The following is a 24,229-nucleotide window of genomic DNA, read 5'->3' on the forward strand; positions in this document are numbered from 1 at the left end:
AGGTTCACTTACTCTGCAGTTATCCTGTGGTGCACACACATGACACTCTGTATGCACTCCTGTTACAGTGGTTATCTGTCTAGTTATGACTAGCTATGCTGGGGTTGGCTTATAAAGATATAATAATGTTCTGTAAATTATAAATCTGCTTAAATGGCAAATGAGGAGAGGTTGGATATTTAGGACCCTCTGCGCTAGGACTTTGTCAGCTAGTATTGGCTAATGCTACCTACCTTTAGTGTGTCAGATTACAAAACCTTCTTCTAAAGTTAAAACAAAATGTTCTGTCATTTAAAAAAAAAAAATTCCTCTCCTAGTCACGTAACGCTTAGGATGTGCCACCTTCATTCTCAAAGAGATCAGCTGCAGTTCAACTTTCTTCTCTGATTCCCACTAATTTCATAATGTGCCTGATGTTTCCTCACATTAACATGATCTTATTTAAAATGAGAAGGCACTCACATGATGGCATATATGACAGCTTTGCAGTAATACTGATTTCTACCTGTATGTAGAGTTCAGTGTAAATGCTGGCTTATCCCCCTCAAGAATCCAGTTGTTGCTTTAACCTGTGATAGTCCTGATAGACTATTTTGAGTCAGAGTAATGTTAACTGTAGATGGGAGCTTGCATCCTGGTGTACTCTGTCCTTCCCTCACTCCCTGTAGATTTGCAAAAGTAGGCCGCTGCCAGCAGCTGGTTTGGGTGCACCATCTCCATTGAATGTGGGCCTTGTATTATTCATTTGGCTGTGTGACAGCTCTAAACTTGAAGCAACTGAGACTTTGAACTAGTTAAAAGGAAATCTCTGCTATAATTATTGCAATCAGCAAAATACCCAGTGTGTTGTAACTATTTTTGTAATACAAATACTTTGCAGTTTCCAATCTAAGTAAAACCTCTGTGTTTGGCTTTCCAATAAAATTGCTACTTGAACTGCTGTCACATGGGTTGAAAAATATATAAACTCCTGAAACCATGCTTGCTAGCTCTGCTGCTCCTCCAGTGCCAATAATTTCAGGAGAAAGGATGGTCCCTTTGATACATGCATTGTAGTGCAACTGGAGTATAGTGGCCAACTACAGGAAACATACAGTATACCGCACGTATACAGACGGACAGCCAATTTCTCTTCTGAGACACTCACAGTAGTGGTCATCTTCAGTATTCTGCAAACCTATATGTGCAGATTTCCTGCTGATGTCAAGCAGGAAACATACACACATAAGCAGAGGAGACACTACATGAGCACATTACTGTGCAAGACTGAGAGCAGAACTTTTCCTTTTTCCATCATTCCCATATTTAAAGAGTTTCTTCATCCTTCTTCTAATCATGGTGCTGATAACATTGTAACTTGTGGTATTTAATTTTTAAATGGAAACTTTTACTTCTAAATCCTGGATTTACTTCTAATTCCTTTTTGAAATGTATCTCCACATCTGCATGCTATTCTTTAAGGTATCAATATGAGAATGCAGTATAGGGATTTTTTCTTTGTGGTGTTGGTGTAACTCGCTGAAATTAAGGATGGATGCATTTTTTCAGGAATAAGCATTTGACTTTAAAGTTATAAGCCTCTGATTGCAAACCTAAGTTTACCTGCCAGCATTCATCTGGTGGCTTGTTATAACCATTGCCTGACATCACCAGGAATAAGCATGTTAAATCGATTAGGCCTTTTACAGTCTAGCACGGATTTAGGTAAACTGCATTAAAGTTTGCCAAACAGAAGGGTTTGATGAGAAGAACAGATTGTTCATGTGGAACCCTGCGAGAGACAAATATTTGAGAAGTGCAAGAGTGTCTGTTACATGGACCCCTAACTGCTTTATCACATGAGAGAAGAATCTAGCCAAATGTAATGCACTTATAGCATAAGAACTTGGTTGAAAGATTTTTGTCAGATCACCCAAACAGATATTTCATCTCTAGCAAAAGGTACTGCCATCAAAATAGATGAGTTCCCTACACACGTTTCTCAACTGCTTATTTCTCTGTACGCCATGCATAAAGATAATTTGCTTTTTGTATTCAGAATTAATTCAGTGCAGTGAAATGGTGAAGTACTCTCTCTCTTTGTACCTGGATTTTCATAACTTTCTTATTATTTTTATGTCTAGCTTGAGGGGAGAGGAATATGGATGAAAAATTCAGCATCACATTGGGATGCTTGGTTAACTTAAAAAAAAACTATGTAGGGCTAAGAATGAGTTTATATTGTGCTTCTACTCTCTTGTGTGTTTGTTAGAGATTCAAGACAGGCCTGTTCAAATCATGAGAGAAAAAATTAATAATAAACACTAAATGCGTAAGTCAGTTAATGGAAATTTTTACGTTTTGGGGTTTTTTTTGTTTGTTTGGTTTTTTTAAAGGAAATGTTTGTGGTCATCAAAAGCGCTAGAATGGCCTGCCTGGTAACTGAAGTCCTCTGTCTAGTCACAGGGCAAGCACCAACGTAACCTCTCCAAGCTGCCACATTTACGTGTGTCAGTGCTGATCTGGAGTAACCACCGCGAAGGCTACGAGCGTAGTTCAATTTCCACACCATTCACTCGTTACCGTTTCTGTTGAGACTAATAAGGATGCCAAGTACTAAGGCCAATTGTGGTGCTGTTTGTGATGAGGAAACCATTGAGAAATAGAGGGAGACCATTGTTTAAGGATCAGAAAACAAACTCCTCTGTTCCTTGCTTTCTAAAAAAGGTGGAAATTAAGAGGTAGGGCTCCACGCGCAATTGTTCATTCAGGTCATTTTTGCGTTGCTTTTGCAGTATAAATAGTATTGTGTGCATGATCACACACGTGCTCTTGGATTCCTACGAGGCACAACAAAAGAAGGACGTAGTAAGAAGATGTAACTGTATTTTAATTTCCTGGTTTTAGTGGATTTAAGTTAGATCTTCAGTGTTGTTCTGACATATTGCAAGATTTTGTGTGTTAATTTTATTTGCAATGATAATTTGTTCAGGTGTTGCTTATCTATCTCCCCAAACTTTCTTGAATGCACACGGGGGTCTTAACTACTGTTTTGGCCCAGAATTTCCTTCTAGGCTCATGTCCATTTTGGAATACTCATGGGTTGAAGGGAGCTGAATAACCTTTCTGGGGTCAAGTATCAGAGCGGTAGCCGTGTTAGTCTGGATCTGTAAAAGCGGCAAAGTTGCTGCTTTCTGGGGTAGAGCCTCAACTGTTCTAGTTCGGTGTAGCTCCATTAACTCTACAAAGTCCCTCCATCTCCCGGGGGGGCAGGGGCAGAAAGACATGGGCAGGGGGCTGCTTTTGTTTCCATTCTGCCCCTTCCCGCCGAGCAGAGAGGGGTCCAGGCTCCCCGGTCCCGCTCTGGCTTCCAGCTTGGCTGGGGGCAGGGTCTCCTGAGGAAGAGGCGGGGTGGGGGTGGGGCTGTGGGGGAAGAAGAAGGGCCGTGGGGTGGAGGGGGGGAGAAAACCCTTTCTGTCAGTGTAGGGCTATGACTACCTACAGGGCTATGCTGACACTGCTATGCTGGTCTATCCATAGCGTCGACATACCTTGTGACCCTCATTTGGCGTTGACCTTTAACAACGCATGCCAGGGCTTAAGGGAGGCACAACTGGTTTCATATTTCTGAAGGGGCCCTTGGCTTTCAAAAATTTAAGATATTCTAGGTAGTCTGACCAGCTACTTAACAAGGCTGTAGAACCTCCCATGGTGATTCCTGCATCTAGCCCGACAGCTTGTGGTTGAACCAGAGCATGTCGTGTTAGCAGGGAATAGATGTGGGGGAGAGAGCCCATGACAGCATGGCTCCTGGTGGAACTGTATTGTCGGGTGGAGTGGACTGACTAGGAAGCATGTGAAAGGGCCAGGCTGGCTGTGCTGCTGCCCGGGAAACTGCCAGCTTGCAGCCTGACTGGTTTGTGTAGCCCTCGCCTGCTTGTGGTATCTAGGCCACACTCTCTCCCCCAGTATGGGGTTGGACATCCCTACCCCGTGAAGTGAGACTGGGAAGGACACGTCATGAGATGACACTCATAGAGTTCCTCCTGGGCAATTCCCCCTGCAGTGGGGAGTTGCCCAGGGGCATGACTGGGCTCATAATTTGAGAGATGAACTCTACGTTCTGTCCTTCCATTGGTTACCCTGTGTTCACACCCTCTTTTGCTCTGAGCAGTATCACCCTCTCAGGTTGTAGTCAGTCCACTACCAATAAGGGATTGCTAGAAAGTTGATATTTTCCTCTGTGTGGTATCAGTGATGTGTGTGTTAGGAATGAACAGATTAATTTTTGACTCTCACAGTACAAGTGCATCCTCACATAATTCAAGCCTTTAATCAGCCTATCGTTTAATGAACGGGTTCTTGAAGGTTATTTCTCACAGTGCCTATAACCCATCCAATGTCAGGATTGAGACTTAAACCAATAAGAACAAAGAAATGATTAATCAAGATTTTCACAGTATCCTTTTATTTACCCTTTTGATCCTAAGTGCGGCACACATGGCGTTGTATATAGGTACAACTGTAGTTCTGATCCCCCTACAGGAGAGCCATATGGGCATAACCTGGGCAAGTTAAGATGCAGTGGCAGCCTTAAATCATATTTTCCTAGATTTTGTTTTTTTAAAAAAGCCTAATAAAGTGTACATTGGCTCCTTCTCATTAATCCAAATGAGAGTTTGCCTAATAAAGGATTTTATTGTTATAATGCTTAACCCTGGTTAATTAAGCACTGGTACTTACCTTCCATTCTGGAATACAGGGGAACACCTTAACTTAATTAAAGAAAACGGTTATAACATGAAAGTAACAAACCCTGTGCTGCTGCCTTTTACCTCCTAACAAGATTTGTTTGTAATCACAGGTTTCTGACCAAAGGATATTGGTATAAAGAATTAATAGATTTCAAAGACTTTCATCTTGGTAGGGTGCCTACTTCTTTCCTAGCCTTTTTATGTAAATACCCTGTACTAACATTACCATGACCCTTGGGAAGAATCAGTGTAATTAACATGACTTTTTCACTACTAATATATATTTCTCTTAGTCATCACCAATCTGTGTTCAGAGGGCATTAGAGGAGACACAAGTTCTTTTAAGACAGCCAAATCATGCAGTTCTGAGTTGGTCTTCCTCGGGAAGCATTTCCGGTGGAGTGGGGCTAAGATTTTAGTGGGACAGTAGCGGTTGGTCCTAAGTGTATATGGAGGAGGAAGTGTGTAATGTGCACTGGGGTAAATTCTGCCTTTACCTATGTGCACAGGCCATGCATTGAATGCAATGAGTCTCGCACCTGTTTGTTTGTCTAAAAGGCAGAAGCTCACATAAAGGCAGAATCTCTCCATGTTACTAGTGGTTCAAGGGAAAATGAAGCTGGTCTATTGTGCATTTGTGCAAATGGTATGCTTCATCTAGAGATAATTTTGCCTGGACTTATATGTTCAACATACATTGGACCAATGCTTTTGCATAGATAACAGTACAGCCACGGAACAGTTTGATAGCCGTGTGACCTGCCAGTCAGCCATTTTAGAATTATTTTCTATTAAAAGCTTGTTAAAAGCATAATCCTAGGGCCCCCACAAGAATATTAAGAATCATTTGTGACATTGGATAACTATGTAGAAAAGCTCTCCCTGTTCCCATCTTGATGGGCTGCCCTTGGATTGGTTCATTTCCCTGGCCTCTTTCCAGCAGCTCCAGAATCTGCATAACCTCCCATGTCAAGATTTGTTTGGATTTGTAAAAATTGTGGCACTTCTGGTATATATCAGTTAGATAACAAGAACTTCTACCCACCTCAGAACTGGATTGTCTAATGCTCAGTGTTCCTCAGTTAAGGGCATGTATCTGTATTTTTCTGTCTACTGTTTAACCCAGTGGATGACAGTTGCATCTATAAGGCTACTATTTGGAGGTAAATATAGCAGTTCACATTCAAAACCAAAAACTGCCCTCAAAATATTCTTGTCAGTTCAAAATTATTGTAGTTCTTTAGTTCTTTGGGTAGTGCATTTCTTTTTTGTGAGGGCCTAATGGTTTGAAGGAGTTCTACGGTCTCTTGTAGAGCTATCTGGATGTGTCTATAGTAGATAGTATATGATAATGATGGCACGGTGTGGAGTCTAACAACTTTCCTCATGGAAGAGTCACATAGAATGTTATCCTTTCTATAGATACTTTTAAATCAACCATATGATTCTATATCAGGGGCATAATTGCTCACTAATATCTGTAGGATGGTTCAAAAAGGATTTTGGTTATAAAATAATATCTATAAAATTCTATTTAATTTCTATGGAAGCCTATTGGTTTCTTCCCTCTTAAATTCTATAGAATTTAGGGTCTATAGCACAAAGCACTTACAATAAGCTATTTTTATTACTGGCACTTACATCACGGCTTGGTCACTGTCCTAGACTCAAGTTAATTTCTTACTGTATCCTACTGTAACATAAAATGCTGTGCTAAAGATATTCTTGCATCATTGCCTTTGACACAGTGCTTTATGTTACTTTAGGAAACCATTGTATCAAACCAATTTACCATTGTTTAATACCAACATGTGCCATTTTGTTGATTTCTTTTTTCAAAAAGAATAATTTCAAGAATGGAAAACTCCCCATTGACCTATGGAAGCCCAATGACATGAGATATGTGAAACTATGCTGGACAAAGTACTAGATAACATACTGTGAGAAGTATTCTTGATCTGGCAGGTGGATGGACTAGGTGACTTAGAGAAGGAAAAGACTAACTCCGGTGATATCCTAATTCAGTTTTGTGGGGAAAAAAATCTTTGAAGATATAATTATCTCTTACTTTCCAGAACCAAACAAGGAACCTTGAAGTTGCCATGCTGGATCAAACCCAAGGTCTACCTGGTCCAATATTTGGTCAATATTGACAGTGGCCAATACCAGCTGCTTCAGAGGAAGAAACCCTATAGTAGGCATTTATGGGGTAACCTGCCCCAGCAAAAGTTTCTTCCTAACCCTCCTGTAGCTAGAGGTTGATTTATGCCTTGAAACTTGAAGGATTGTATTCCTTCCAAACTCATATTTTTGAATAATTACTATAGTAAGTAGGAATTTTTGTTATAGATATATTTTTTTCTGGTTCCTGCTAAGCTCTGGGCAGCAGTGATATCTTGTGACAATGAGGTCCACAATCCAAATGGTTGCTTGTGTGAAAAAGCATTTCCTCTTCTCAGTTTTGAATTTGGTGCCTTCCAATTTCATTGATTGTTCTTATATTATGAGACAGGTGAATAGAAACTCTCAGTCTACCATACCTTCTCTTTATCCTTCAATAGTTTGAATACTTTCATCACGTCTCCTCTCTCAGAAACACAATCCCGGTCATTTCAATTGCTCTTTATATGAGCGAACAGATGAGTTTCTCATGATATATGCTACGTTTTTGTAAGTTAAAATTACTTCTAGCACCTGAGAATGTGTACGTACTTGTTCTAAAAGTGGAATTGCTCTTTTCAAACTAGCTGTACAGTTAGCTTAATAAAGGAGGCTAAGGGGGTTTGGGCACCATTAGTTACCCTGAACTTTTGTGAGTGGCTATATCGGGCCTGATTCTGTTCTTACACCAGTTTTACACCAGTGTAACACCATTTGGTCAGATCCTATTTTCATCTGCGTAAATCTGGAGTGACTCCTTTTCAGACTAGATTTACACTGGTACAGGTGAGGCCAGGATGAGCTCTACTACTTCAGTGGAGTTACTTCAGCTTTAGGACTCAATCCTACAATGTGCTGAGCACTTCCTGGGAGTTGGTGAGTGCCTTCCACTACCACTGAAGTTAATGGGAATTGAAGGCATTAGCATCTCCCAGGAGCTGCTTAATACCTTTCAGGATCAGGACTCTATGCCATTGTAAATGAGATCCAGACCAGGCCTATTCCTTTTTATCTTTTGTTGCACTAACTTATTTTCCTCATTACAACTACACACATACTGTGGCCCTTCATCTGACTCTTATGGGATCCACACCCTTTGCTAGTACTTTATTCCCATCTTCTCTAGACCAGGAAATCAGCTTAGAGACCTGGTCAGTATTTGAAAATGATAAACCGCTAATAGTGGGTCTTGACAATGGGTTTAGCTGAGCAATTGCTGATACCCATTGTCAACAATGGGTAGTTTTGCCAGTGTAAACAAGGCTTGAGTGCTGATTGGTTTAAGTGCATAGTTTCCTTGGCCATTGTTCTTTGAACAGAACCCAGATCTCCTGACTCTTAGCCTTTTGCTTTAACTACAAGACTGTCCATGTCTTTCGAATCTTTAATTAATTGAGCTCAGCACTCCATATTATTCTCATGAAGCTAGTTCAAGGCATCAGAATTCTACAGAGCAATACATTTCTAAAATAAATATTAGAAACAACATCATAGGTCTAAGGTGCAGTATTCTGTGCTGCAGTGTAACAGACTTCATTATAGGGCAGATTCTCTTCTGCATCTGAGCTCTACTTAGGGCCCCTACACCAGCTGAGGACCAGCAGAACAGAGGTCTACCCTCCCAATAGGTCCCTCTGTCCCTGACACCCTCTATACCAAGCTGGGGGTGGTTGGCACAAGTGCTGGCTCTGCTAACTTTTTCCAGCTGAGAGATCCCTCAATCCATGCCAGAATAATTTTCAGCTGGCCAGTTCCGACCAGATTCGGTCCCTTTCTCACTCAGTTTGTAATCAATTTAGTTCATATTAGATCTAGATAACAACTGCTTGACATTGGGGATTTTCTGGAGTTCACGTGAGAAATAAAGGGGCAGAGAACTCCACTCAGGGAATTTCTCTGACATGGTCACAGGGTGAAAAGAAAAGTTTCATAAATAATAGACAGAGGGCTCTCTAAGACTTGCTCAGACACTTAGCGTATGTCTATACTGCGATAAAAGACCCATGGTACAGCTGCAGCTGGCCTGGATCAGCTAACTCAGGCTCATGGAGATCAGGCTATGGGGCTATAAAATTGGGGCTTTCAGGAATGGAGGTTGTTCGTAACTCTGAAATGTTCATCACTAGTCTGAACAAAACATTTTGGTTCTTTCAAAAGTTTACAAGTGAACTTTGACTTAATACAGCTTTAAAACTTTACTATGCAGAAGAAAAATGCTGCTCTTAACTATCTTAATTTAAATGAAACAAGCACAGACACAGTTTTCTGACCTTGTCAAATCTTTGTTTTAAACTTTCCCTTTATTTTTTTAGTAGTTTACATTTAACAAGTACTGTACTGAATTTGCTTTTTTAATTTTTTTTGTCTCTGCTGCTGCCTGCTAGCGTAATTCTGGTTCCAAATGAGGTGTGTGGTTGACTGGTGAGTTCGTAACTCTCATGTTCGTAACTCTGAGGTTCTATTGTATTTTAGGAGCTTATTTTTCCCATTATTATTTCACGTTTTAGAGGCTCCAGGCTGTTTCAGCTTAAGTGTTAGCTGAAATCCTATGTTTGGGGTGGGGGGAAGAAGAATTTGATTAATGCAGTGTATTAATTCCATCACTAGTACCCCTATCTGTGCACCAAATGCTCTGACCTATCCCAGTGACCCGGGTGTCCAAGGCACAGTCTATTACCACAGTGAGCCTCAGTAGAGAGGCCAAAGGCTGAATGGACTTGAAAGAGCCCTTGAAGTGGTCCTTCTAGGTCAGGGCTGAAGCACACTGACTCTGCTGTGCAAGGAACCTACACTGCTGCTACCCATGCTCTATTAGTTCAGTGACTTAAACACAGAACTTAGTTCCCCACAGCTTCCAATACAGCACTTTTCAAGAACACTAAATACACATTGCATTATTTTAAAAGAATAATCACTAAAAAATACCTTGACTGATTCCCCACCACTGAAAGGCAGCCCTTCTAATCTGCTTGTTAAAGAATGTTTAGGAAGCTGTTAAGAAATTGAATCCCCAAGTGACGAGGGTCAAAAATACTGCTGAAGAAGCAGAAAAGAACTGAAAAATGAAAACATCTCCTCTCCGTGGCAAGTCTTGATGCTTTCCTCCACGTAACTATAAAATATTTCAAGCTAACATGCTCCAAATGAAAAAAAGGTGCCAACTCTGTAAGCAGGTGTTTGCTGACCGAACGGGCAATGTGTAACGTGTTTTTTCTGCAAACATATAATAGTAATTTTGCTGATGAATAGCATCTGTTCCAAGAAAGTTTAATCTATTATGGCTGTAATGTGTGCTATATAGGACAGAAGAGGGAGGGAAAATAGCCATGGATTTAAAACTACATCTGTGGCTAGTTAGCTATGGTAACTCTCTCAGGTATGTGGTGGTTTCAGCATGTGTTCTAGAATGCAGCAGTATACTAGCAACAAGAGCTATAGAGAAAACTGTGAAAAATCAATACACCTACTCGTTCAAAAAAAAAAACCCCAAAACAAAAAAAACCCTACAAAGTGTTTTCAGTCCTATGTCATTCACTGAACACTTGCTGGCCCTGCAGCTCTAGCCTCTATCACATTCCCAACCAGGTGCAAAAACCATTGACACGAGGTCACTTCCAGAAACGAGACAAAACACTAATAACGAGCTTAGCAGAAATGGAGGGAAAGCACTGACCTTGATCAGCAAAGCTGAGGGTGCAACGTGAACTGTAACCTTAGGGGATGAGCAGTTGGGAAAGAATTGCTAAAGGCCAAGTCCTGATCCCATTGAAGTCAATGGTAAAACTCCCATTGACTTCCATGGAAGCAGAATTTGGCCCAAAGTGAACCAGAAAGGCAGCAGGGAAATGCATTGAGCAGTGCAGTGCTTGCCACTCACTCACTATTGCCAAGAAGTGACCTAGGCTCCAGTACACTGAAGAAGCAAGACAGCTGTTGCCGCAAAGAGCTGGCTGTTGTATGGTTTGCATTTGTTCTCTCTTCTGTGCTCCCTGCTTATTACTTTTATATGTTCCCCCATCCAGCCAATTTCTTCTGTATTTGTATGTTCCACCTTTGGATGTGTAACACCAACAGACCCCGGTCACTGACGGGCAGGATCGAACCTGGGACCTCTGGAGCTAAATGCATGAGTCTCTATTGCATCAGTTAAGAGCCATATGCCTCTTAGCTAAGACTGTAGAGCAGACTCATTAATCTTTCTCACTAAGTGGTCTCGGTGCCACTAGATGGGACAGAACACCAGACCCAGGAGGTGTGTGGGTTACAGATGCAGCAGTTATCTTTCCATACTCGCCACTGACTCCAGCTTATGGATACTGCTTTCTAGTTCCTCAGGACCAAACCCCTTGCATTCCTGTGCTGGAAATTTGTCATCCCCAGATATTTTGAGACTGCTTTAAATGCCCTGCGGGACACCTGTCAGAATGTGACCTGAGTGAATAGGTGGCAACTTTACCTAGGACTCCTGCTCAGCTTGCCTCCTTCCCTGGGTCCTAGTCCAGCCCTCGGCTATGTCTTGCTGCAATTCTGAAACCTTCTCGCCTGTGCTTGCCCTGCTCCACTTCAACAGTCTGTACAAAATGTTATTGCTAACATGGTCTTCTCTCCTGCTACTGGATCACGTCACTCCTCTCTCAGGATCCCTCCTTGGCTTCTTCTCTCCTTCCCCCAACACCCTCGCCTTTTGGGTCCTGCACGATGCCACCCCCATCCACATCTTCGCCTTCCTTTCCTCTTCCCAATTTCCTCTCCTAAATGTCCCCCCTCTTAGACACTTCTCCCACGGCTATCTTTTACCTTTTTTTCAATCCCTTTTATGCTTGAATCTGCATACTCCTGAATGCCAAACACCTACCCTCTTCTCCAGAGGTTGGAGTCCATTGAACCAAGAGGAGGAGCTCCACTACACCAGTCAAGGTGGAGGGGGACCCATGGGGAAGCATTACTCAGCCAGGCCTGGGAGATCACTGTCTCCACTTTCAGTGTAAAAAGGGGAGCTGCCATCACCATCTCCCATGCTCCTCCTTACTTTAGCCCCCGATCTTCTCATTGGAGTTACTATTTGTAGTATAGTAGCAGCTACAGGGCCCCAACTGAGAGAAGGGCCCATTTTTCTGGATGCTGTACAAACACACAGTAAGAGACAATGCCTGCCTTGAGAAACCTAGAGTCTAAAGTGTGAAAGAGGAAACAGAAGTGAAGTGACTTTTTCTCAAGGTCACACTGCAAAATAGTGGCAGAGCCAGGCATAGAACTTAGTCCTTGCGTCCGTGTCCAGTGCCTTATCCACAAGTCACCCTCTCTCATTCGGATCCTTCTGTCAAATGCACCTCCAGTACTGCCACCCCTGAGCATTTAAAAATCACGAGTCTGGCCCCAAAACATCAGGAGTCATGGCTTAAAAATCATTTAGCTTTTTTAAAAATAATCCTTTTAAAAAATATTTGCCATCCAGTTTCTGAGCCTTTAGGTTACACTGAGTTTACATTGTCAGGCTTTTCAGAAACTTTTTTTTTTTCTTTTATGAAAGTTAAGATTCTCAGCTCCAAGAGCTGGGACTTTAAGAAAAACAGGAACAATGGCAAGATTTCCAATAAAATCACCAGAGTTGACAGTGCACTTCTTCCATAATTCTATTGACATTTGACAGCAACCCCCCAGTCGAAGAATTCTGGAAAATTACATTACCAAAAAAATCCAGGCCTCTTTGAGATGTGAGCAGCATCCAATTATATGGTGGATTGCGTGTGTGTTTGTACTGTACTGTGCTTAGATTGTAAACCCCTTGAGGCAAGGACTGCCCTTTCCTTTTTTTCTGCACCCTGATGGTGCTCAATAAATAACAATCCCCTCCTTTACACTGACAACTTACCCCATTCTCAGTCCCTTGAATGACATGGCAGCCTTTCCCTAATGAAATCAGCAGAGAGTTACCAGCACTGGAGCAAAGAGGTGTTTTGTATATTGCATAGTAAACACCACAATAGCGGGTGAGAGGTGTTGAGGCCAAGGAGGAAGGGGGAAGTATACAATGCTGCTTCCCATGACTGTGTTCTCCTAATGAACAGCTGCTATAGGATAGCAAACAGTTCCTGATTGAGATAAGATTACACACATGCAAATGACACTAATCATCCCAGAAAGGGTTTTGCAAAAAGGGTCAGATTCTGGTTATTTTTTATGTGAACTACCTTCCAGTTTTCTTAACACAGTGAAGAGATTTAAATGTTCAATCCACTGTCAGTCCTTTTGACTGATGGCAAATTGTGTTATCTCATCTAGGGAGTATCTGTGATAAAACCCCTATGGTTGTAGTGAGACCATGTAATTTTTCTACAATGAGTGTAGCTGGCTGAAACATGGCGTAGACGTTTAGCAGCGAAAGGAGTACAGCTCTTTCTGTACAGGCCCTGATCCTGCAGGTACTAAGCCCTTGCATAACTTTATGCATGTGAGTAGCCCCATTGAAGGCAGTGGGGGAGTACTCATGTGTGGAAAGTTATGCATGTGCTTAAGTGCTGGCAGGATCAGAACACTATGGTTAGATAAGAAAGAAAGAATGTTAGATAACAGAAATTGCCAGAAGGGTGGTCTTATGGCTAAAGCATCAGAACGGGGGAGCAGGAAATCTGTATTCTATACTGGCTGTTTTGCAGACTCTTTGGATTACCTTGGGCAAGTCACTTAGAGTCTCTTCCTGTTTCCCCGGCTGTGTAATGGAGCTATAGTGCATCACATACCTGACAGGGATGATGTGAGGCTCCGTTCATGAACGTGGTCAAAGCCCTTTGACAGGTTTCAGAGGCACTGAATTTAGCCGTATGGAATGGAAATCCATCAACTTCATGAAAAAACTCCTACAGATACAGACAGACATCATCTTCCTTTCCAAATGCAAACAGATGGACATCATACCAAAAGGACTAAAGGTAAAAAATCCATAACAATCTACATATCACACAGACTATGCTGAGAGATTATGCCACACACTCTCAAAGAAACTGCAAAACCATCTGATCAACATCCTATACAGCAAACAGGGAAAGATTAAGAATGAGCTCTCAAAGCCCTTTGAGAGCCTTGGGTAGGCATCCATTCAGAAATGCAAAACAGCTGGTAAAGCCAGGTGAATAATGAAAGAAATGACTCGCAAATATGGAAAATTTCACTAAGCTGGAATCTATTCACCAATGATTTGCCCAGCTCTATAGCTTGAGCAAATGATGGAAAAAATATTCCTCCAATCCCTCTTTAAAAGAGATCATGAAATTCATCAACTAAATTACTCAGATCACATTGGGCCAACTCTGGTAATAGTATCATTAAAACAGAGCTAGCTGGGACAGGATTCTATTACAACAGGCCTATCTGGGTGCATTTTAAGAAGCCAAAAAATTCTGTTTTTTTCTTTGGAGAAGTTGCCAGTGGGTGGATTTGGAAGCATTGGGCTGTCTCTCCAGCCATCACTTACATACAATGATTATCATCTCCTGCCACCAGCATCCTGGCTCCCAGGTGCCCCAAAAGCATTTCTCTGGATGAGGAGGGGACCCCTCTGATGTCTTGTCCTGGGTACCAGCCAAGCCTGTCAGACAGCATTAATTTTAAAAGTGCATCCTATTTTCCCCTTGATAGACTATAATCTTCCATCCTACAGATTTTCCATGCACAGAGAGCTGATGTTTTTCTTATTAACTATATAGCACTTACAGACTCAGCAGCTCCTGTGGGAGAGCTGGAGGTATTTTGTTTGTCCTCTCAATGGAAACAATATACCCCATGCTGAGGGATGTTCCCAGCAAGTCTGCTGTTGTCAGAACTGGTGGCTGGTGCTCTTGGGTCAGGCTTTTCTGCTTCCCCCGTGTTGTTTTTCTGGGAAGATGCTGCATTTGGAAATCTGTCTGACTTGGCTTCATAGCTAGATGCCTGTGTAGGAGGCCTGCAAAGGCACACGGCTCTGAGTGATGGGGATATCTGCTTGAAGCTAACCAGCCACATAGCTCCTCAGACATTCCCTTTTATTTAGATTTCAAATGTACTGTGTATGCTTTACCTCTTGGAAGTGCTGTGCAGGACTCCGACTTCCCACAGCACAAGTAAGCATGTTTACAGGGGTGGATTAGAGCAGGATTCACGGAGTTGTAGATCCAGGCCGTGGGCTAGAGGGGAACCCGTACACTCGTGAGAGCCCCAAACCTACAATTTGTTCTGCACAGCAAGATCCTCCGCTTACGCAAAACAAGTTGCAAGACTGGGGCCAAAGTTCAGATCTGTAGGAAAGGGCTCCACAGGGGGTCTGTCGCAGGGACGTGGGACATGAGGGATGATTATCAGGTCGGGGCGCCCGAGAGTATTTGATTTGTTGTGGGCTGCTCTTTGCTTTGGGGGGGAGCCCTTGGATTGGATTGGATCTGGGCCCCATTTCATCTTAACCCAGCATCACATGTTTGTGAAGATTAACTTTTGAAGGGTGTGTGTGTGTATGTATATATATATAATATCTGCAGCACATTAACAAGAATGTTCTTAACCCCGGGGGGCTAAGCTACTTCAGGTGGCTAGAATGTTCAGAGAGGTGATAATGAAGAGAGATCCGATGGAATTCACAACAGCCATACCACCTGGGTTGAAACTACAGTGGTTTATTCCTTTAAAAAAAAAAAGTTTTGTGTCGTAGAGGAATCTTTGATAATTTGCAGGAAGCTTGAGGTTCACTTCAAAGCCATTAAGCTGCTGGGGAGGAAAGGCAAGGCAAGCTGTCTGCACTAGGCATGCTCCGCAGTGACTGCTTCATGCAAGGCTGGGCTCGCTCACAACACTCCCAAACGCAGAGAACAGAGGCAAGCATGGGGGAGCCACTTGGTAAGTCAGTGACATTCTCTTCCTACAACTCCAAGTTAAAGCCACTTAATTTATTCAGCCTGAATTAAGAGTTCAAGGGAATTGTGTGGGTGGCTTTGTTGTTTCTCTGTAAGGCATGCTGCAAAAACGAACCAAGCCACTGGAAAGCTGTCATGCAGCTGCCAACGATTCTAACTGCATCTCTAAGTTTCTCTCCTCATGTCAAACCATAGGCTTTTTGCTCTGTTCCGGAGCTCTGAGCGTATGGTTCTTGCACACGCTGCTCTGACCGTTTTCAAACAGATGAATAGTTTTGCTGGAGCAGCAATAGATTATTTGGTCTCCGCTGGTGTTAGTTGCAGATGTAACTGTTCGAGTACCAGAGAGTATGTGTTTACAAGCAGCTTGGCTCTCTCCTTCAGTTGTTTGAAGACTATGTGAGGTATGTGTTCCCCATTTGGCTTGGACATAGGGGGACCTAAAGTCCCCTGCTAGCAGCTCCCCCTACCCTTTTTGCACTGGGTAGGTGGAATCAAAGAGATCAGAGCGAGAGGGTTGGCTTCCCACGCAGCAGTGGAAAGAGATCATATTTCCAAGGCAGGTTTTAGATCACCTCTATGCGTCTAATGAGTCTTCTGCAGTAAACTGCAGCCTGTGGTCTCTTCAGGTGACCTGCTGGTTAATTGATTCAGTGACCACTGCTGTTAACAGATTCCGTTTCTGTACTGATAGCCCTGCAAAGTTTACAAACTCCCCCCTCCCCCTCCCACATTTTTGACGTTTAAAATGTTCCATCAAAGAAATAATGATGTTAACCCAGGCTGTGGAAAGCACCACCCCTCACAGAGGGGGTTTAGTGTTTTAGGGATTAGGGTTTGGTAATCTGTGAGTGTGAAATCTGAATGCCTCTGTGTAGGTCTCCTTTATGGTGCCTTGCTGCTACATCCCTCGAGTTTTCTTACAGTGTTTCAGAGTAACAGCCGTGTTAGTCTGTATTTCTGTATTCGCAAAAAGAAAAGGAGGACTTGTGGCACCTTAGAGACTAACCAATTTATTTGAGCATAAGTTTTCGTGAGCTACAGCTCACTTCAACAGATGCATCCGATGAAGTGAGCTGTAGCTCACGAAAGCTTATGCTCAAATAAATTGGTTAGTCTCTAAGGTGCTTACAGTGTTTATTATTCCAAACTAAACGCCCTGTAAGGGAGATGTTTATTGAGCGCTATAGCCAGCCCGGGGTCTCTGATTTTCCAAGCATCTCTCTCAAGATGTTACCAGTTTAGCAATAAAATGAAACATTTAGGTACTTTATAGCAGAGAGATGAGGGTACTGCTGTAACACGAACTAGTGTACGAAGAGAAACTGCGTTTGCTTCTTGCCAGGAATAACAGAAATTTAATGCTTGGGATCCATCTGGATGTTTCAAAAACTAAATAATTCCACTCTAGAATCATAACAACAAAGCATCAGTTACTCTAATTTGTACATGCAAGACAAAATGTGTGGATGGTTAATACCAGGCAGCTACTGGAAACTAACCTTTGTTCCTTCTCGTTCGCCGCCCCATGGTGGGTGAATTAGCAGTAGACGTGAGAGAAACAGGCCCTTCTGTAACTAAATTAAAGACATTTAGTTAAATCCCCAAATCTTGCAAAGTTTTTTTTTGTGAAGAGTCATAATCTGGTTTGTGTCTAAGCACACCAAATAAGAAAACAGACTGTGAAGCAATCCTCTCTCTCTGTCTCTCTATAGCTTTTGAATTTCTTTCCTGCTTTGCTATTTTCTCTTTTTTTTTAAAGCTACAAGCTTGCCTTCATGCTGGAAAGTGCCTATAACAGTGTGAGACTTCTGTCTCTTTTCATGTCACTTTTCTACCTGTTAATTCCAGTCTTCTCCCACATTGTAACTCTCTTTCTGAACAGGAGAGATGAATTCTTTAGTGAGGTAAAAGGCCCTGGTTCTGCAAATGCATCCCAACTCCTGCTTAACTTTACTCCCATGAAGAGTCACAAAGTTAATGCCTGTCTTAAAAACTAAAATTGCCTTTAAAAACCTGATTGTTAGCATGTGATAATAAAGTCATAGGCACTAATCCCCCAGACTGATCTATACATCTATCCCTGTGTCCATGCGAGCCCCATTGACTTTAGGGGTGGTCTACCAGATTAGTTTGCAGGATCCGGGCCTTAAACCTGAAGCTGCAAAGGTTTATTATCTGTCTTAGTGCTGTCTATTATAAGTGCATCCTTTTACACTTTACTCAGTTACCATTGCAAAGAGAAGAAAAAAACTGTTGTTTTTCCATTGGATATTAGGCTGAATATTACATTTTAAATTGTCCTAGAACTACAAATTATAGCCCTGATTTGGGCATCGAATCCATCCAATGGACTTTTGTGTATCTGCAGAATCTCTTCTGGACTGGGTTTTTGTTAAGGATTCAGAAAAATTGTTTTTCCATGATTAGGCGTCCCAGAAGTTAAGACACTTCAGCTCATGCTCTTCAGTAAAAATCTGAGTACAACTGCATGAGCAAGCATTTTGATCCATGTTGTCAGGATACCAAATCTTAGTGACAATGCAATGCGTATCTTGCCTTCTAGCCTAAAGCATTCAGCCACGCTCCTGAGCAGTAGCTGAACCGTTTTCCTTTCTTTGCTTTAACGGGTCTGCATTAAGTCAAAAAAGATATTACCATTTGTTGTTGTTATAAACAGTTACATGGAAAATAATGACCCAACTAAATTCAATTGTTAAAGAGCAGAATGAGCAACTTCTGAATAAATTACTGCAGTACTAATTGGCGAGGAATCTCATGGCTTTTACTCACTTGAAACCTGGTTCTGCCACTGTTGTTGTTGTGTCCACTGTTCTCCACAAAGCAGGAGAGTGGGTAGTGACAGGAACATTGGTTCTATTCTTCTTCCCCAATGTACCAGCCTGTGCAGTTGAATTGCCATGGAATAGGGGTTGTAATCTAGAAAGGACCAATAGCAAATTACTATCGCCTGGAACACAGGGTGGGATGGCGAATCTTTGAGGCACAATTCCTTCCCTGCTCATTGATGGCATGGCAGCACACCACTACCTACACAAGGCAGATTGTGAAATCACAGTCTAGTCCATTGTTTCCAGGATGGGGGCCCTAGTTTGTCTCCTCACTTCCTGTAGCATTATTCAAAATTGCTGGCTGTAAAGCACGTTCTCCTGTGCTCAGAAAGTACTAATCCGACTGAATCTGTAGGTTTTAGTCTTTCGAGTGTTAACAGATTACAATAGTATGTTGTTAGATACATAACTTGACTGGCTTTCTCACGACCTAAAGAGCACACAGAAAATAAACAAGGATCTATTGTTCAGTGGGGAAAAGCAAATGTTTTCTGTGTTGCTATCTAATTAAGAAAAGATCATTTTAAAATAATTCTCCTGACTGTCACAGCAATGACATGGCACATGCAAACTTGGGTTTTGCCAAAAGCAGATCTGGTTGGAGGGTGATGCATTTCTGAACTTCTCCATCATTTTCGAGCTGCTTATGAGCAGGCTGCAAGGTCCTGCCCAAATCTTCTATTTTAATGAATTTGGCCAGAGTCCATCCTAATTAATCTTGAGGGAGTTAGGGGTGGGAGAGCACAGTATGAAACAATTGTTCTCTTGTAATTTTCTTTTCACATGTGTTGACCCAACCAAGAGCTATGTCTTCAAAATCCTTTGGGTCTCTTGCTGAACCCATTACACCAATTTGTTTGGTTTTAACAGATGTTGTTTTCCCCTTCATGAGTGGAAAGGGTTATCTCACTTGCTAAAACCTTGCTATTGTGCTTTGTTTCAAGAGCCTGTGGACTTGTGGAATGCTGGGGGAAGCTTACTCACTAGGTCCAGCTACAAAGGAAAGGGTAGGTCAGTCTTTCAACAACTTTATACCACCTTTAAGATCCAAATGTAGATATCTACATAGATTGATGGGATCTTTTAACACCTACAGCAGGAATAACCTAAGTATGTCTCTGTGCAATATACTGCTGATTATAGTAGACAGCAAAAGATTACAGCAGCATGTACATTGCCCAAGTAGTTCATGATTAGAACATTATTGAAATTTGTCCGTGATCACTCAGACAATATTAGATGGGAAGTATGTTTATAGTATTAATTATACTGGCCCAACTTTTCAAAAGTGGCCACTAATTTTGCATGCAAAAGACAGTTGTATATCTTAAAGTTGGCATCCAAAATTTGTGGCCATTTTTGAAAATTTGGGACAGTCCCTCTTCTACTGATTGGCTATCACTTGCCTATTCAGTCTCTAATGGCTTGTCTACACTAAAAAGATTTGCCATTTTAAGTACACCAGTGCAGTTAAAATAACAAACCCTTCCCTAGTGTGGATGCAGGTATACTAGTATAGTTTTTATTCTAGTTTGGGAAGATGAATAATCTGTATTGGTGTATGGTAGCTTTATACTGGTATAAGTGTCCACATAGGGTTAAAGTAATTAGCCTAAGCAATATATTATACTGGTATGACTTTTCTTGTGTATTCTTGCTCTTACGTTCTGCTTGCCTTACTGTCAAATACCAAATATTAAACTACTTAATGTGGAATTAATAATATTAACAATGTGGAAACTGAGGCAAAGAGGTTTCAACTGACCCACGGCCACACAGTGTATCAGTGACATCCCCTAAATTAGAATTTAGGATTCTTGAATCTCAGTCTTATCCTTATTCCACTGGACGACGATACCGCTAAAATATTACTTTGGTGTTTAAGTTCTTGCAGCGTATTTCCAACAACAACAAGAGCCCTACTGTGAATATATGGTAGACACAGACAAGAGAGGAAGATGGGGTTGGACATCTATGGTACAAGTATAGATCTGGGGGGCAGTCCAGAAGAGGGACATTGATTCCACATAAAAGTATGCTAACGGGAGGCAAGAGAGGCTGGTAACATGTGAAAGTGAGTGAGCAAAACAGACAAAGATGTGCACAGAGTCTGTTTACTCCGGCAAACATGATCTTTATGGAGGTGTGTGAAAGGAGGGGAGGCAGGCCAGCCCTGCGGAGCCCCCACCACAAGCCACTGTCTGCATTTGTGAGGAGGGGAAAGTGTGTGTGTGTGTGTGTTTGTTTTCTTGAAACCTGGCCTGAATGGCTGGCTGATCCTGCTGTGATTAGGAGAATGCTCATGTGTGTAATCCTTTTGATCATAGAGCCCAAGCTTTATAACCAATGTCCCTGTCATCTCAAAGAAGTCCAGCTCTGTGATGGATCGCTTTATTAAAACATTTCTTACTCCATACAATTAAATACAATTGGCCAAGTGATCTTCTCTGTGTTTTTTTGCCCAAACTGAGAGCTTTTTCTCCTTGTTAGAAAAAAAAATCCACATAGTTTAGTGTGGGAACAATTTATTGGGGTTTGCATGTAGGTATTTAAAGTGGAACTGTTGGCTCTCAAGGACTTAATTTTAAGAGTCAAGAAATGTAAGTTCCCTTTGTTTTGTTCCAACAAAGCTCTGACAGATTTTACCCATGGAAAGCGGCTTGAACAGCATGAGAAAACATGTTTTCAAACTGAGACACGTGTTCTTTTGTAGGTGGGTTTTTTTGCGGGGGGAGGGCGGCGGAGGGAAGGGAGTTGGCTGTTTACTTTTTGTTTAATAAAATACTTTACTATTTATTACAACAGTAGAACTGTCAGGAAATACTTCAGCCACACACTGCCAACTCCTCTAGGAACCTGTTACATCTTCCCTATGGAATGTCAGCGAACAGTGTTTAAAAATCGCTCCTTCTTTATTAAAAAGAAACGAGAAAAAAGAAAAACCCCTTGGCCTGTTTTCAGACTACTAATGTGGTGCTTTGTGATCAGTGGCAGCAAGCTCTCGACATTCTGAAAACCAGCTCTTTGGAGCTGATCATAATGGTGAATATTCAAAGATTCCCCCTCTGCCTTTATGTGTTTACCTTATCTGGATTTGTGCATGCTACAATAAAAGAGCACTTATCCCGTGCTCTAGCACCCTGGGCAAACTTTTTAAAATACTGTACACAAAATAACTAACCAGACCCAGATCTATTCCCCCAGGCCACCCAGCAGCAACATATATACCAGAGATATGGCTCAACTCTCAATGCACATTCAGCTCCCACCAGAGTCCCACATCACCACAAACAGCCCTCTCCAGCACCTGTCTCCTCATGGTCACGGGAGGAAAGCTTTGCTGCATGCCCTGAAAGCTAGCAAACTCAGGCTGTTACAGAAGCCATTCCCAAACGTCTGGGGCTCCAGTGGAGAATGCCCTGGCGAGCCGCTCCCTTGCTCTTCTAACGATGCTTCAGCTCAGGTGCCTCCACTGACCACCACTGTGCCAATATGTTGCGGGGCAAGAGTCACTCTCTGAAATATGCTATTTCATCTCTACCTGGTCACATTTTTTCCTTTTATTTTTTTTGCCCCCACTTCCAAACTTTCTTGGGAGCCATATTGTGCCTAATAATAATACATTGTGGCACAACATCTGATTAATTTCATTGGGGAGTTCTGCTCAGAAATTGATGGTAAAATATGGACCATGATTTTCAGTGAATGTGAACATATACATTTTTTTGCTTTCTCCTTGGGAAAAATGTACACACTCTGCTGTCCGCAGTGAAGGTTAAATGCAAAATTCACAGATTTGTATCTTCTTTTGAGCTGAATTAGAGAGATGTGCATGCCTGGGAGCACACAGGGTCCCAACATAAAGTTATGTTTCCCAATCTACAATGACCTTGACACACACTTTTTTTACTTGCAATCATCAGAGATGCTTTCTCAGTTAGGTCTGTTGCCTTTGACGCCCTAAGTGTGGTATTGGTTGTAACCAAAACTCTCCTAATAGCCTTGTGCTGATGGGTGTCTGTGATCTGACACCAACCACCTGATTCAGAATATTTCATTTCAACAAAACATTAAAATGCATTTGGTCACTTCCTTGTCATAAATTTTTCGATTTAAAAGAAGATTAAATGGTCAAGGTAAAAACCAGATCCTATTTAAAATGTTTGTTTTTTAATACACTGTCTGCTACATAAAAGAAAAGGAGTGAGAAATAGAAGAGGTTAAAACACCAAAGATAGCACTGCCCATTATTAAAGTTTCCCAACACTTCCCATATAAGATCCCATTTTCAGTTGCTTGTAATTTTGCCAAACTTTAGGCATCTGAGTTGAAATTTCCCATGCTGAGTGTGAGCTGCAGGATGAATTTCTTTTGAAAATTTCAGCTAAAAGAGGTTATCTGTTTCTGAGAACAAGGCTGGGACAAATACATTGTTTTGTTCTTCCTGAAAATAAAAAATCTTACAGCCATTTCATTCATTGAGAAGCTCTAGTGCACCCGTGTTTTGGATCAGCAACTTGAAATTTGTCAGGGCTGTGGCCTGTGTGTGTCAGGAATATATGCTTTTTGCCATGCCTGTGAAAATCCACCCCGTTAGCATACTTTATGTGGAATCAATGTCCCTCTTCTGGACTGACCCCCGGATCTATACTTGTACCATATATACCCAATCCCATCTTCCTCTCTTGTCTTCATCCTACCATATATTCACAGCAGGGTTGTGATGGTGGTTGCTGTTAATACACTGGAAGAACTTAGACCAGAGTAATATTTTAGAGTTATCGTGGTCCATTGGAGTAAGCATGAGATTGAGATTCAGGCATCCTAAATTCTAATTCAGGATGTGTCACTGACGCACTGTGTGGCCATGGGTCAGTCAAAACCTCTTTGCCTCCGTTTCCATATTGTTAATATTATTCATTCCACATTGAATAGTTCTGTGGCCTGCAATGTGCAGGAGGTCAGACTAGATGCTCATGATGGTTTCTTCTGACCTTAAAGACTGAGTTTATGAGGATGCTGTCTGAGTGAAATGTAGAGGCAACAAAAGCTGAACTGGGGTAGAGGATGAAGAGGAGGAGATTGGGAGAAGGAGTCTGCTGAGACTAGGACTGGAGCAGGAGAGGAAAACTGTGATGGAGCACAATGGGGGAGACTGGTACTGGATGGGCAAGGAGACTGGGAACTGAGGAGTGAGGGGGATGCTGAGACTGGTCGGGCAGGGAAGCTGGGACTGGGAGCTGGAGGATGAGGGAGAGGAGACTGGGGCTGTTTGGCAACTGGGAGCCAAGGGGAGACTGGGACTGTGAACCAGTGAGGGAAATCGGGGGTGAACTGGAAGTCAGTTCCCTGGTTGGTGAGAAGGGGCCTCGGCCACTGATGAGATGGTGAGGGGAGGAGGGGAGACTGGGCCTGGCTGGACAAAGAAACTGGGACAAAGAGACAGGAAGTGGGGATCCTGGACAAGAGGAGAGGGTGAGAAAAGACTGAGGTTGGATGAAGAGGCCAGTGGCCAATTAGCCACTGGGCCGATGGGGCCCGTGCCAGAGGCCTCAGCCAATTGGGGTGCCCTGGAAAAATGAATGCCCCTGCGCCTTGAACCCAT

The 24,229-nt window shown here is 42.2% G+C and overlaps 1 protein-coding gene across 6 annotated transcripts in view; it reads left to right on the forward strand.

The window, feature by feature from the left end:
- The window catches only part of JCAD (junctional cadherin 5 associated), an 82,418-nt gene that overhangs the window by 25,964 nt on the left and 32,225 nt on the right, over window positions 1-24,229 (forward strand). For 2 of the 6 annotated variants that reach the window (XM_074946155.1, XM_074946159.1), the window contains exon 1: window positions 15,593-15,755. The exons of 2 other annotated variants lie outside the window; for them this stretch is intronic. The gene's annotated coding sequence lies outside the window, so the exon portion shown is untranslated. Of the gene's footprint in view, window positions 1-15,592; window positions 15,756-19,568; window positions 19,636-24,229 lie in introns of those variants that run through there. 2 more of the 6 variants (XM_074946157.1, XM_074946153.1) reach the window with 2 other exon arrangements.

Source organism: Natator depressus, chromosome 2, assembly GCF_965152275.1.
Source record: "Natator depressus isolate rNatDep1 chromosome 2, rNatDep2.hap1, whole genome shotgun sequence".
NCBI lineage: Eukaryota > Metazoa > Chordata > Testudines > Cheloniidae > Natator > Natator depressus.